This window comes from Rattus norvegicus, chromosome 10, assembly GCF_036323735.1.
Source record: "Rattus norvegicus strain BN/NHsdMcwi chromosome 10, GRCr8, whole genome shotgun sequence".
Lineage (NCBI taxonomy): Eukaryota > Metazoa > Chordata > Mammalia > Rodentia > Muridae > Rattus > Rattus norvegicus.
Window position 1 is genome coordinate 55962501 of NC_086028.1, and position 12686 is coordinate 55975186.

A 12686-nucleotide genomic window follows, 5' to 3' on the forward strand; every position below is an offset into this window, starting at 1 on the left:
ACAGCAAGTAGTTAATGCAATGCTGTTCTAGTTTTTAGGGGCAGAGTGGTAGAAAAACCTAGACAACAGTTGATCAGGAAGTGCATGGCTATGCCAGACAAGAAGCCAAAGGGTTGTGTCCTGCTAGGTTTCACCTTGGCTTGACCATAACTTCCTCTGTCATGCCTGCGTTCTTCCCTTTGGGATGGCTATGCCATTGTGCGTTGGAAATGTGAGCCAATGGGTTCATGGGTCCGACCACCATCGCTGAGGGCCACTAATGCTGTTATGTCGTCCCATCCATGGTAGAGTACCTCAAAACGTGAATCAAAATACCCTTTCTTCTCTCAAAAGAAGAAGAAGAAGAGGAGGAGGAGGAGAAAGAAGAAGAAAAGAAAGAAAGAAAGAAAGAAAGGAAAAGAAAAGAAAGAAACGAAAATTTAGAGCCACTTGTTATGGAATATATCTTTAATTCCAGCACTCAGAGGCAGGGGCAGACCTCTGTGAGTTCAAGACCAGCCTGGTCTATTTACTAAGTTCTCAGTCTGCTTGAGTTATATAGTGAGACTCTCTCTGTCTCAGAAAGAAAAACGACGTATAATGGGAATTTAGAGCTCATTAGACATTGTTGAACGTATTGTGAATATGGAGAAAGTGGGACACACTTTGTGTGTTAGAGAATCACAGTGGTGATGAGGAGTGAGTGTGGACAACTTTCTGTGGGAGGCTTAGACATGTGCACCACCAGAGGGTTCATTTGGGAGAAGCCATGGGAGCACACTGAGTGTGGAGGAGTCTTTAGCTGTGGGTTTGATCTTCTTCAGTGTCAGCAAACACACCTGGGGAAATCTGTGTAAGACAGAATTCAGCCTTGCTCGTCTCACTGGCCCCTCATGTTAGAAGAGGAACTCTGACTTTTTTTTTTTTAAGATTTATTTATTTATTACGTATAAGTACACTGTAGCTGTCTTCAGACACACCAGAAGAGGGCATCAGATCTCTTTACAGATGGTTGTGAGCCACCATGTGGTTGCTGGGAATTGAACTCAGGACCTCTGGAAGAGCAGTCAGTGCTCTTAGCTGCTGAGCCATCTCTCCAGCCCAGGGACTCCGACTTTAACAACTGCAAGACAAACTTCCTCAGCGTGCCTGCCTTATTCCACATCACCGAGTCCTTGAGAGAGAAACCCCATCACTCACCGACGGTGGCAAGCCTCTCAGAACAACCATGGAGGTTAAACATGGAGTGTCAAAATGTTGGAAATCTGTCAGTTGTAGTTCACACTTTGTTTCCACCCCAGAGAATCTGTATCGCTAAGAAACTCTTTACATGTAATGAATGGAAATGCTGGCTGGTCTAGGTCAAGCTGTATAACATTGAAGAATTAATTTCAGAAAAGAAGGTTGGACATGTAACAAAAGTGAGGATGCTTTAGCCAAACTCCTTTTGAGAATGTACATTGAATATATATATATATATATATATATATATATATATATATATATATATATAAAATCAACTCAAGTGACTCAAATGTATATATAGATTATTATTGTGATGAGCCAGAGAGAGGACTCAGGGGTTTAGAAAAGTTGCCATTTCCGAGGACTAGACTTTGGATCCCAACACCCAAGACAGATGTCTTACCTCCAGCTGTGACTTCAGCTCCAGGGAATCTGGCATCCTGTAGATACACATCACACATCTCACACACAGACACACACAGACACATACTCACACACACCATATATACACATACACATCACATACACTCTCACTCACATACACTGTCACACACATACACTCACCCACACACATGTACACTCACATACACACCACATACACTCACACACCATACATATACACCATATGCACGCATTCACATATACACCCACCACGTACACATGTACACTCACTCCACACATGACACCTCCCTACACACACACGCTCACTCATACATACATATATACTCACACACATACATACATATACCACATACACTCACACACATATACATATACAAGAACACACACACACACACACACACACGTCTCATTCTAGATAGAAGAGCAAAGAGTGAAATTCTTAGGAAGAGATGGCAAAGGCTTCTTGTCTTTCTGTAACAACCCAGCCATGGTGTGAGGACTGGCAACCTCACAGGGAAACTAAAGCAAGAGGCAGACAGATCCAGGATGACTGACACAGAATTCTCTCTATTCGGGGACTTACTGACCATGATGCATGACCCTGGGTGGCAGCAAGATCATTTGGATCCCCACAATTTGGGTCAGAGTGAAGGGTATTTATTGATCAGGTCAAACATGACTTCAGGGCTGGAGAGATAGCTCAGTGGTTAAGAGCAGTGGCTGCTCTTCCAGGGTACCTGGGTTCAATTCCCGGCACCCACACGGCAGCCCACCACCCTCTATACCTCCAGTTCCAGAGGATCTAATGCCCTTTTCTGGATTCTTCTGAGTACCCGGCGTGTGTGTGGTACACAGGCAAACAGAAAGACAACAAACAATTATTCAATATAAATTATTATAAAATAAACAAAAAGTGGGCTGAGAAAATGCAAGGAAAACTGAGTGGGGTTACTCTGAGGCAATCATGGTGGTTACAACTCAAAATGGCAGCAGTCATGTCAAGCTGAACACAAGGCACTTTCGTAGATCATAAACGGTTTAAATGTCTGTCCTGTGGGACTCTGAGATCCTTGTATCTCTTTAAACCACTTTTGCTCTCTATAAAGGAAGTGCAGAGTAACTGTGCAAGTTTTCCAGCTCTATTGAGGGAACCGGTAAATTTGCTATAACTAAGGCTTGTGAGTAGGAAGATGGAGTCCAAGACCCTGTGCAAAAAGCCCTCGTGCCTCTGACAGGCAAATGGCTACTGGATGAATCTGAGAAATGAATGTTGACTCTTGGGGCCCATTTCCATCATGTCCTGGGATTTGGAAGTGGATCGAATCACCTACCCTTTAGGATGAAACATGTTAGATGGGTTTGTGCGGACACACGGTTGTCGCCTGAGCTAATACTCAACTCCATTCTAAATTCTAGAAATCCCCCTGTGAGCCCCTCACACCTTCCCATTCCCTCTTAACGTGCACACAAATGAGGAGGAGGAGCACCGACCCAGACACACTGACTCAAGACACACTGTGAGCAGCACTAGAACCAGGGCGGACAATGTCACAAGTGCAGCTTCCCAGAGGTGACTCTGAGAGGGAGTGCCACCTCAGGCTTGTATTCCCAAGTCTCAGCTCTGCCTCGCCTTCTGCAAGGACAGAGGCTCTGCGGCCCCAACCACCTGTGTGGAGGGGATTTGTTAGAAATGGTGTCTGGTGCTTGGACATATTGGAAAAGCTGGATCCGATGGAAATGGCTGGAAGGAGGTCAGGAGGCAAAATGCTTGGATACTAGCCAAGGGGGAGCGCGAGCGAGCTGCAGGGACTGCCTTAGTCCACAGAGGGGAAGCTGGGCATCTCTAACACACAGCTCTATCTTCAGGTCTCCATGCATCTGCTCGTAGACCGAACGCCCACCATGCTAGACAAGTGTCAGGTGTTAGGAGCATGCTTTGGTTGGACTCTATATGGGGAGTGGAGGCCTTCAGAAGTGTCTCAGTTTATGGGGTTTGCAGTAGAGGACTACCCCAACAAGTCTACGCTGCCTAGTCCAAAGGTCTTCGGAACTAGCCTCTGGGTGGTTCCTGGGAGATAACCCCTAAGGCCTGTAATGTTCTGCTGATAAGAGGGACTTTGTATGCCTGATAAAGACTTATGAAAACAGTGTGCTATATCGTAAATGGCCATTTGAGTGTGACCAGGGATCGGGGCCAGGCTGTCCGAGTCGATGTTTTAACAAGTCTAGAGACTAAGGAGCCAAAGGTTTGCTTCTTGAACTTTCCAAGCCACGACCCCTCTAAAAGCAGAAAACAGAGACTGAGTGCCAAGGCTAGGGTGACTTTTCTTGCTTGGTAACTGCATTGTCACCATTGTCACACACTGCTGCTGGGAGAAAAAGTGGTGTTCGTGTGGTTTTCCTGGGAAAAGACAACCGGAAGCTGGTACCTGGAGTCTGCGCTGTGCAGACAAGGCCTTCAATGATTCAGGGGCCATGTAATGTAATCAGGAGCTCCAGGAACCCCAAGAACCTGAGGGTTGGGCTTGGAGGCCTCATTATATGTAATCATACTGAGTTTCTGGGGCGAGCTGGACAGACAGACTCTGGATCCACTGTAGTCCAAAGGGTGTCAACAGTAAGACCTTGTAGGTAGATGGGTCTGGTGGCACAGTCCTGGAATTTCAGCACTCAGGAGGGCCAGCCTGGGCTGTAGGATGAGAATAACAATCGTTTCAAAAACTGAAATATATACCTTTTTTACGCTGTTGTAGTGTTTCTTTCTTTTTTTAAATGGAGTGTATGATATGTGTGTGTAGGCATATATGTGCCACAGAAGTCTGTGCATAGAGACCAGAGGACAACTTTTAGAAGCCACTGTAGGGGTTGGGGATTTAGCTCAGTGGTAGAGCGCTTGCCTAGGAAGGGCAAGGCCCTGGGTTTGGTCCCCAACTCCGGAAAAAAAAAAAAAGAAAGAAAAAGAAGCCACTGTGGATCTGGAGGTCACTGGGCTTGCCTTAGTGGTCGAACCTGTGGCACCATCTTGCTAGCCTTCCCCTTCTTCTATTTGTGATTTAACCTGTATTTTAAGCTGAAAGTTGTCATTGCATTTGTCTGGGGGTGGGAGATTGTGGTGCACACTTTTAATCCCAGCACCCAAGAGGCAGAGGAAGGCAGCTCTCTAAGTTTGAGGCCAGTTGCTCTATTTACTGAGTTCCAGACCAGCCAAGGCTACGTGGTCTCGAAAAATAAAATAATACTAAATTAAAAATGTTAAAGTTGGGCTGGAGAAGTGGCTCAGCGGTTAAGAGCACTGACTGCTCTTCCAGAGGTCCTGAGTTCAAATCCCAGCAACCACATACATGGTGGCTCACAACCATCTGTAATGAGATCTGATGCCCGCTTCTGGTGTGTCTGAAGACAGCTACAATGTATTCATATAGAATAAATGAATAAATAAATCTTTACAAAAATGTTAAAGTTGTTTTTATATTTTGTGATCTCTTCCCTGTTTAATCTTCAATTCTTTTTAATCCATATTTTTCCTACAAATCTTTTTTGGGTTTTTGGCGTGTTTTTGGAGACAAGATCTCATGAGTCTCAGGCTGATCTTAAACTCGGTATAAGATGAGGATGGCCTTGAAAATCCAATCTCCCTGCTCTACCTCCTAGGTATTGGTATTACCGGCATCACCCTGATGTCTGGCTGTACAAAACTATTTTTTAAAAGTTAAATGGGAGATTCTGGAACACTGCAGCAGTTTGATTGTGTTTGGCCAGGAGTAGAAGAAAGCCGAAGTACAGTGAGGTTTATGTTTCTCTCATCTGAAAATCTGCAGTAGATGGTCGGGGCCCCAGGAAGCCCACACGTGCTGCTAGCGTTCTAGCCCCGCCTTTGGTCCGTGTGGAGTGTCTCACACCACCTTCTGGCAGGAAGTAAAGGAAGGTCTTTGTCCCTTGGCTGTCCAGGAAATCCCCTGAAGGGGCTGTCTCATTCCTGTTCCACAGGTCACACGGCCGCCCTCAGCTCACAGAGCCTGGGAATTGTGTTTTTCATCTTAAGCTAAGTTCAGACGCACTTCCTCCTCTTTTGAAAATACAAAAAGCCACCCTTGGACATCAGAATAAGTAACGGGAGAGAGCACAGCGACCGAAATTAGACATCTGTATGAAAAACTTGCAAAGCGCAGCAAACATGCCCACAGAACATTTGGTTATTTAAAACAAAACCAGACAGACAGTCCAAAGCTCATCACATGCTTCTGTAGAATCAACATTATGTCCCCACCAGGAGCACCGAGGCAGGTGCCATCGGAAGGCTTCCCTGTACACAAACAAATGCCAATCTGCTGTAAAAATTGGTGACTTTTGTAGAAACTCCATGAAGGTGACAAGCTCCCCCATGTGGTTCAGTTCATTTCCTCTGCTCTATCTCCATGGCCAGCTCAGCCAGTGGCAGAACCTGGGACCTGTTGCCTTCCCATTCTAATAACTTCTCCGTCCATTGTGTCATTTTAATTGACGCAGATACCCGCCACACCCTGAGACTGAACAATGGGCAACAGCCATGATGAAGCTGCCATACATCCACAGGGAGAGTATTCTTCTTCTATTTTTTAAAATTTATTTTTACACTCCAGATTTTATTTCCCCTCCCAGTCAACCCTCCAACTGTTCCACATTCCACCCCCACCCCCAGTCTTCTTAAGACAATTCCAGCTTGAAAATTATTACTACTTTTCCAGTTAATGGAAGAGGGGCTCGACATTGTTGCTCAGTTCAAATTCCCATTCAGGGAGCAGCTGTGTGGCCTCACTGGTTCCCCCTGGCCAGGTTGGGAGGGGAGGTGAGTTCCAACAGACTTGGGACCAGCAAGACCTCACATCTGGATAGGGTTCTCACACTGTCTCTTCCGGTCTGGGGTCATGATTGTTGGAAGCTGTATATGCCACGACCACTTGAAGTATGGTACCACTGTCTCATTGTGGATACTATGGGAATCATACTCCTTCAAAAACATCTATGCATGTGATGTGTGCATTTTTGTGCCTGGATGCATGCATGCACACCATATGTTGCATACAGTGCCGGGGAAGCCAGAGAAGGGCATGGGATCTTCCAAAGCTGGCAGTTGTGAGCCATCGATGCGCGTGCTGGAAACTGAACCTGGACCTTTGCCAGAGCAGCAAGCACTCTAAACTCCCAAGTCACCGCTCCGGCCTCTGGGAAGTGTACTCTTTATGGTGTATGTCAGGGAGAGAGGGGTAATTACCAGATCCTACCCCTGCTGTTGATGGAAAGCCACACTCTACTGCTGTCTGCTGGCAGGATGGTCTGTCATGTTTTGGATGTCAGTTATGGTTGTGTTTATAATGGGCAACGCACATGCGTACTGTTATAACACAGTGCATGGATTCTTTAGCTTTAACCTGGGCACCTTAGAGAGCCAAGGCTGTAGTGGTAGTTTGCTTGCCTAGCACGTGCAGGGTCCCAGGTTTATGCCCCGACACTGCTTAAAGAAAACAATCTCGGGGCTGGGGATTTAGCTCAGTGGTAGAGCGCTTACCTAGGAAGCGCAAGGCCCGGGGTTCGGTCCCCAGCTCCGAAAAAAAGAACCAAAAAAAAAAAAAAAAAAAAAAAAAAAGAAAACAATCTCGTAGAGGTGTGGTATTTGACTTGCCAAGGTGTTGCTAAGGCTGGTCTTGAACTCCTGGACTCCAGCTATCCTCCTGAGGAACAGGAAGCAGGGGTACCACTGTGCCTGGCTTATACACTGGATTTTATACAGTCATTGGTATGCTAATCCCTGTGACTGAAAACGTTTCATCTGTACAAAACAGCAGCTGCATCAGATTGACAAATACCCTAAGACTCTGTTCCTTTTTAAGCCTCTTCTCCAGGCACAGTTGGAGTAATTTTCATTCACAGTCTCCTGGTGCCCTCTGGTGGCCGGCCAGGGAACTGTCAACATTGTGTTGAGGCACAAAGAGAAAACGCCTCAATGTGTACCGGTGCCTTCCTCTTTCAGGCAAGTTCTCTGAATTCCATACCAGATAATCTTTCTTACACAACATCCTTGGCCCCCTACACATTTCTTCAAACCCTTGCCTTCTATCTCCAGGAAATCTGTCTCCTTCTGGGGCGGCAAACTTCCGTGGTAACTGCCATTATGCACAGCCTAAGGCAGGTGCTGCGTGTCTGTCATGGAGCAGTCTACTTCTCCCTCGTTCTTACTACCTTTCAGGAGAAGAAACCGTAACTCTCCCCTTCCTCCCCTTCCTCACTTCCTAGACTCCTCCCCCCGCCCCCGACATCTCTTTCCAAGTCAAAGACGTTTCTGTGAACCCACAGGGTAGCTCAAAACTGTAACTCCAGCTCGAGGGGCTCCGATGCTGGCTTCTGGACTCTGTGGGCACAGCACATACGATCATACATGCAGACAAACCCCTCATACATACAAAATAAAAATAGATAAAGATCTAAAAGTAAGGACCAGTGGAATAAAGAAAGGACCGCTACCTGCTCCTGTCTCGATTACATTAGATTTGAATTTAATTGAGCTGGATGAGGCACGGTGTTGTGAACTCAGCTGGTCATCCTCCCTGTCGGGTCTATATGATGAAGGCCTAATTCCTAATGCGACTGTGTTAGGAATAAAGAAGAGAAGGAGGAACTGCTGTTCCTAGGTGGTTCCCACTCACGGCAGCTGGAGTGGTCCTGGTCCTACCTGTAAGCCACAGGCATAGTGTACCTGGGTGCTGGGTGACAAGGAACATTCCTTCAAACGACCTCTCTAGCCAGAGAGCCTGGTTATCTAAGCTCAGGAAAGATGCACTTTTTCTGGGTGAGGCTCAGCGCTGGCCTCTCTGGTCTCCCTGGTGTGGCAGTTAAGCACGAAGAAGGAATTGCCCTTCGGGAGCATTCATCCCATCTTCCCAGAGGGAGGTGGGGGCTGGGCACTGAGGACTCAGCTAAGCCTGATGCAGCACCTGCAGTTACGTAGTGTGCAAGAGTGCGACAGGGGTGCTACATTCAACATGCCAATGGCCCCGGAGGGATCTAAGTGATGAGTTACACGGTGTGTGTGTGTGTGTGTGTGTGTGTGTGTGAACAGCCTTTTCTGATGGTGCTATCTATCCTTAGGAGATGGTCACTTAAAGCATTTTGTGTCACATCATATAACGTTGGGAGGGAAGACTATTCTGAGGTCAGCCAGGCTGATAGGAGAAACTCAGAGTGTGGAGACATTGGATGGACAGTGAAAAAAATAGCAGCAAGAGAGTAGCTAACAGGAAGAGAGAGTTGTCTGAGCCTAGAGCATCTCCTATCTGTAGCTATGTACCCAGGGGAGAAGTGGCAAACAACCAGAGCGTCCCAGGCCATTCAAGCCTTAAGATCATTCCTTTTAGCATCGCACCACAGTGCCATTTAAGCCCCAGAGGCCACTGAAGGGAAAGAAGATGGGGGATATGGCCCTCAGGTGACTGAAACTGCAGTAGCACCAAATCTGAAACAGTTGTAAACTGTTTGAGAAATGTGATTTTGAAACGTAAGGAGCCAGGCGTGGTGGCCCACGGCTGTAACCCCTGCTCTGTCAGCTGCTTCGATAGGACCAGGAGCTCTAGGCTGGCCTAGGCTGTGTAGATCTACTCTAAAAACCTGAAGATAGGCAGCCTGGGCTTGAAGCTCTCTATCCCAGATGTTTCACAGCCAAGAGGGGAAACGGGGAGCAAAGCAGATGATATTTTATTTTATTTTGTACCTGTCCCTCTGAGAGTCTAGAAGTATGTCCAAGGTTTTAGTCCTACAATTTTATTTTTTCAAGAATAAAACTGTTCGGGCTGGAGAGATGGCTCAGTGGTTAAGAGCACTGGCTGCTCTTCCAGAAGTCCTGAGTTCAATTCCCAGCAACCACATGGTGGCTCACAACCATCTGTAATGGGATCTGGTGCCCTCTTCTGGTGCATCTCAAAACAGCTACACTGTACTCAAAAAAATTAATAAAAAAAAAAATAAATAAATAAAGGTAGCTCTCTCCTGGAACTCCCTATGTAAACCAGGCTAGCCTCAAACTCAAGACATTCTCCTTCTTCTATGTCCTGAATTTTGGGACATAAAGGTATGCACCACCACTTCTGGCAAATAAGGTTTAAAGCTTAAGATTTAAGTAAAATTTAAAAACTAAATGTTGTACCTCCAGCTCCAAAAGGATCCAACGGCTCTAGCCTGCTCTGGCCTGCTCTGGCCTGCTCTGGCCTGCTCTGGCCTGCTCTGGTACCTACCCTCATGTGTAGATGCATTCACAGACCCAATGGACACATACACAGAATTTAACAAAAATAAAAATAAATATTTTTTAAAGTTAAATAAAATCTATGTTCGTCTGGTTCATTTGTTTTTCTTATCTTAAAGAATTTCCTTTTGTAAGTAAAGTGGTTTTATGAGGTGTGTGCTTAGATTTAGGGAAGAGAAAAGAGTACTCATTCAGCAAACTCAAAATATCAAACATTCTGGCCCCAAATCAGCTTTCGTTATTTATTATTTATCTATTATTTTTACATTTTATTATTTTATGTGGATGGGTGTTTTTCCTGAATGTCTATCTGGGTACCACATGTGTACCAGGTGCCTGACGGGGCCAGAATAGTGTAACAGACACTTGGAGTAACAGACGGTTGTAAACAGTTATGTGGTTGCTGGGAATCGAGCTCTGGTCCTCTTGACTGCTGAGCCATCTCTCTGGCCCCTATTTTTTTAAATGTGTATTTGTGTTTTGTCTGTGTATTTGTTAAGAGCACAGTGTACACGCAATGCCTAGAGAGGCCAGAGAGTCTGCTGGAGCCTCTGGAACTGGAGTTAGGGACCGGTGTGGACCACCGCGTGCCGGGAACCAAATCGGGTCCTCTGTGAGAGCAGCAAGTTCTTTAACTGCTAAGCCATTTCTCCTGTCCACTAGGACTATCTTTGTAGGTGTGCATCTAACTGTGTTTGTGCACAGGAGTGCAGAACCCTTGGAGGCCAGAAGAAGGTTTCAGTTCTCCTGGAGCTGGAGTTACAGGTGTTGAGTCATTTGATGTGGGTGCTAAGAACCAAACTGGGGTCCTCTGCAAGAGCAGTGTGCACTCTTAAGCACTGAGACATCTCTTGGTGGCGTTTTTTTCTTTCTTTCTTTCTTTCTTTTTTTCGGAGCTGGGGACCGAACCCAGGGCCTTGTACTTGCTAGGCAAGCGCTCTACCACTGAGCTAAATCCCCAACCCCGGTTTTTTTAAAAAGATTTATTTATGTATTTGTTTGTATGCCTGCATGGCAGATAAGGTATCAGATTACCATTACAGATGGTTGTGAGCCACCATGTGGTTGCTGGGAATTGAACTCAGGACCTCTGGAAGAACAGTCAGTGCTCTTAACAGCTGAGCCATCTCTCTGACTGCCTCTTTTGTTGTTTTTAACAGTGTTGCTTGAAACATCGTTAGGAAATACACACTGTTTTTATAGGTAACTTTCTTGGTCAGCAGGGAAGGCCAACTAGATACCAGGATAAGCAACTTCTTTCCCATCTTCATGATGCATGATGGAAACAGGAATTGCATCTGAATCATATGTCCTGGTCACCTTCCCCCAGAAGAGCCCCACTGCTCCAACCTTGATTACTATTAAAAAAAAAAAAAAGATGGTGGGCAGGAAAATAGCCAGGATGAGATAATGCATTCCCTTTTTTTCTAAGTCACTTAGTAGGGTTGCACAAATGAAGCTTTACAGTGCAAGGGGAGAACTCTGAAGGGCCTCTCAGCACACAGATTGCTGTGTTTTGATCCCACAAGTCTGTGATTCAGAAAGTGTGTAGGAGGGGCCTGAGAACTTTTGTTTGCAGCCAATTCCCAAGTGATATCAATGTTTCTGGTTTGGAGATCAGAGTTTGTTATTGACTTTCTATCCTGGCCTTGACTTAGAATCATCTGTAAAGTTAAAACAAAAGGCAACCGGTGTCTAGATCTCTCTCTCCCTCCATCCCTCCATCCCCCCTCCCTTTCTCCCTTCTTCCTTCTTCCTTTTTATTTTTTTTTCTGAGACATGGTTTCTCCATGTATCCTTGGCTGTTCTAGAACTCACTCTGTACGGAACTCAGAGATCGACTTGCCTTGCCTCTCGAATGCTGGGATTAAAGGAGTGTGCCACCACTGCCCAGTGACATATTTTTCTATCAGTAAGAGAAGGTGACATAACATATAAAGAAATAGAAACACCAATTTATTTACAGGTGGGGGCAAATTCCCAATCTCTGCCTTCCCACAATAATGTCCCACTTACTAAAAAGATAAAGGGAGTAAATGCTGATTAATGAGTCCTCCCCTCCTCAGGGCTCCTGTGTGTGGCCCAAATCCACTCTCAGTATGGAGGCTCCTGGAGGAAATTTCTAGCATTCTATCTCCAGTACAGCATAAGACTCCATACTTTTAAAGACTCCCAGGTGAAGTTAGGTATGGCGGCACAAGCTTGAAATCCTAGGGTTTGGGAGGTAGAGGCAGACCTCAGGTGTATTGAGTTTAAGGCCTGCCTAGGTAACTTCAGTCTGTACGAGGTTTCAGGCTGTTGCAAGCCTGGTCACGCTGGTTTTTGAAGGATTCAGAAGACTTTGGAACTTTGGGCTAGAAAGGCAGTTGAATGTTTGTAATGAGACGTCCTAGTGGGAGCTTGGAAAACAGTGCTGATGACTCTTCAGACTGTGGAGGCCCAGCTCAAGGGGTCTCACAGAGCAGCAACGTTAAGCAAGTGGACTAGAGACTTATATTTTTGGCAAAAAATTAATGTTGCTGCCTTCTGTGCACGACAGGAGTTTTCAAGGCAGCCTAGTACTGTATCTGTCCTGTGGTTAGAAAGAACTCTTTTATGTGGATTACAATGAAAAACAGCAAATGGGGCAGACAGTTTTTTAAAAACGTACAATTTGAAGAGGAAAAACATGAGTAACAGGAAACATAAAGTTACACCCAATTCTTGTACTGAGAGAGATAATGAAATTAAGGAGACCCATTGTCTGCACTGAGCAAGACCCCTCTGGTGAAGCTTCCAATTTGTAAAT

General features: G+C 45.6%; 1 long non-coding RNA gene across 2 annotated transcripts in view; it reads left to right on the top strand.

Moving 5' to 3' along the window:
• Positions 1–422, top strand: part of LOC120095132 (uncharacterized) — a 6137-nt gene extending 5715 nt beyond the window's left edge. For both annotated transcript variants that reach the window (XR_010055406.1, XR_010055405.1), the window contains exon 2: positions 1–422. This exon is cut by the window's left edge and continues 134 nt beyond it. This is a non-coding gene — a long non-coding RNA (uncharacterized LOC120095132).
• The last annotated feature ends 12264 nt before the right edge of the window (positions 423–12686 follow it).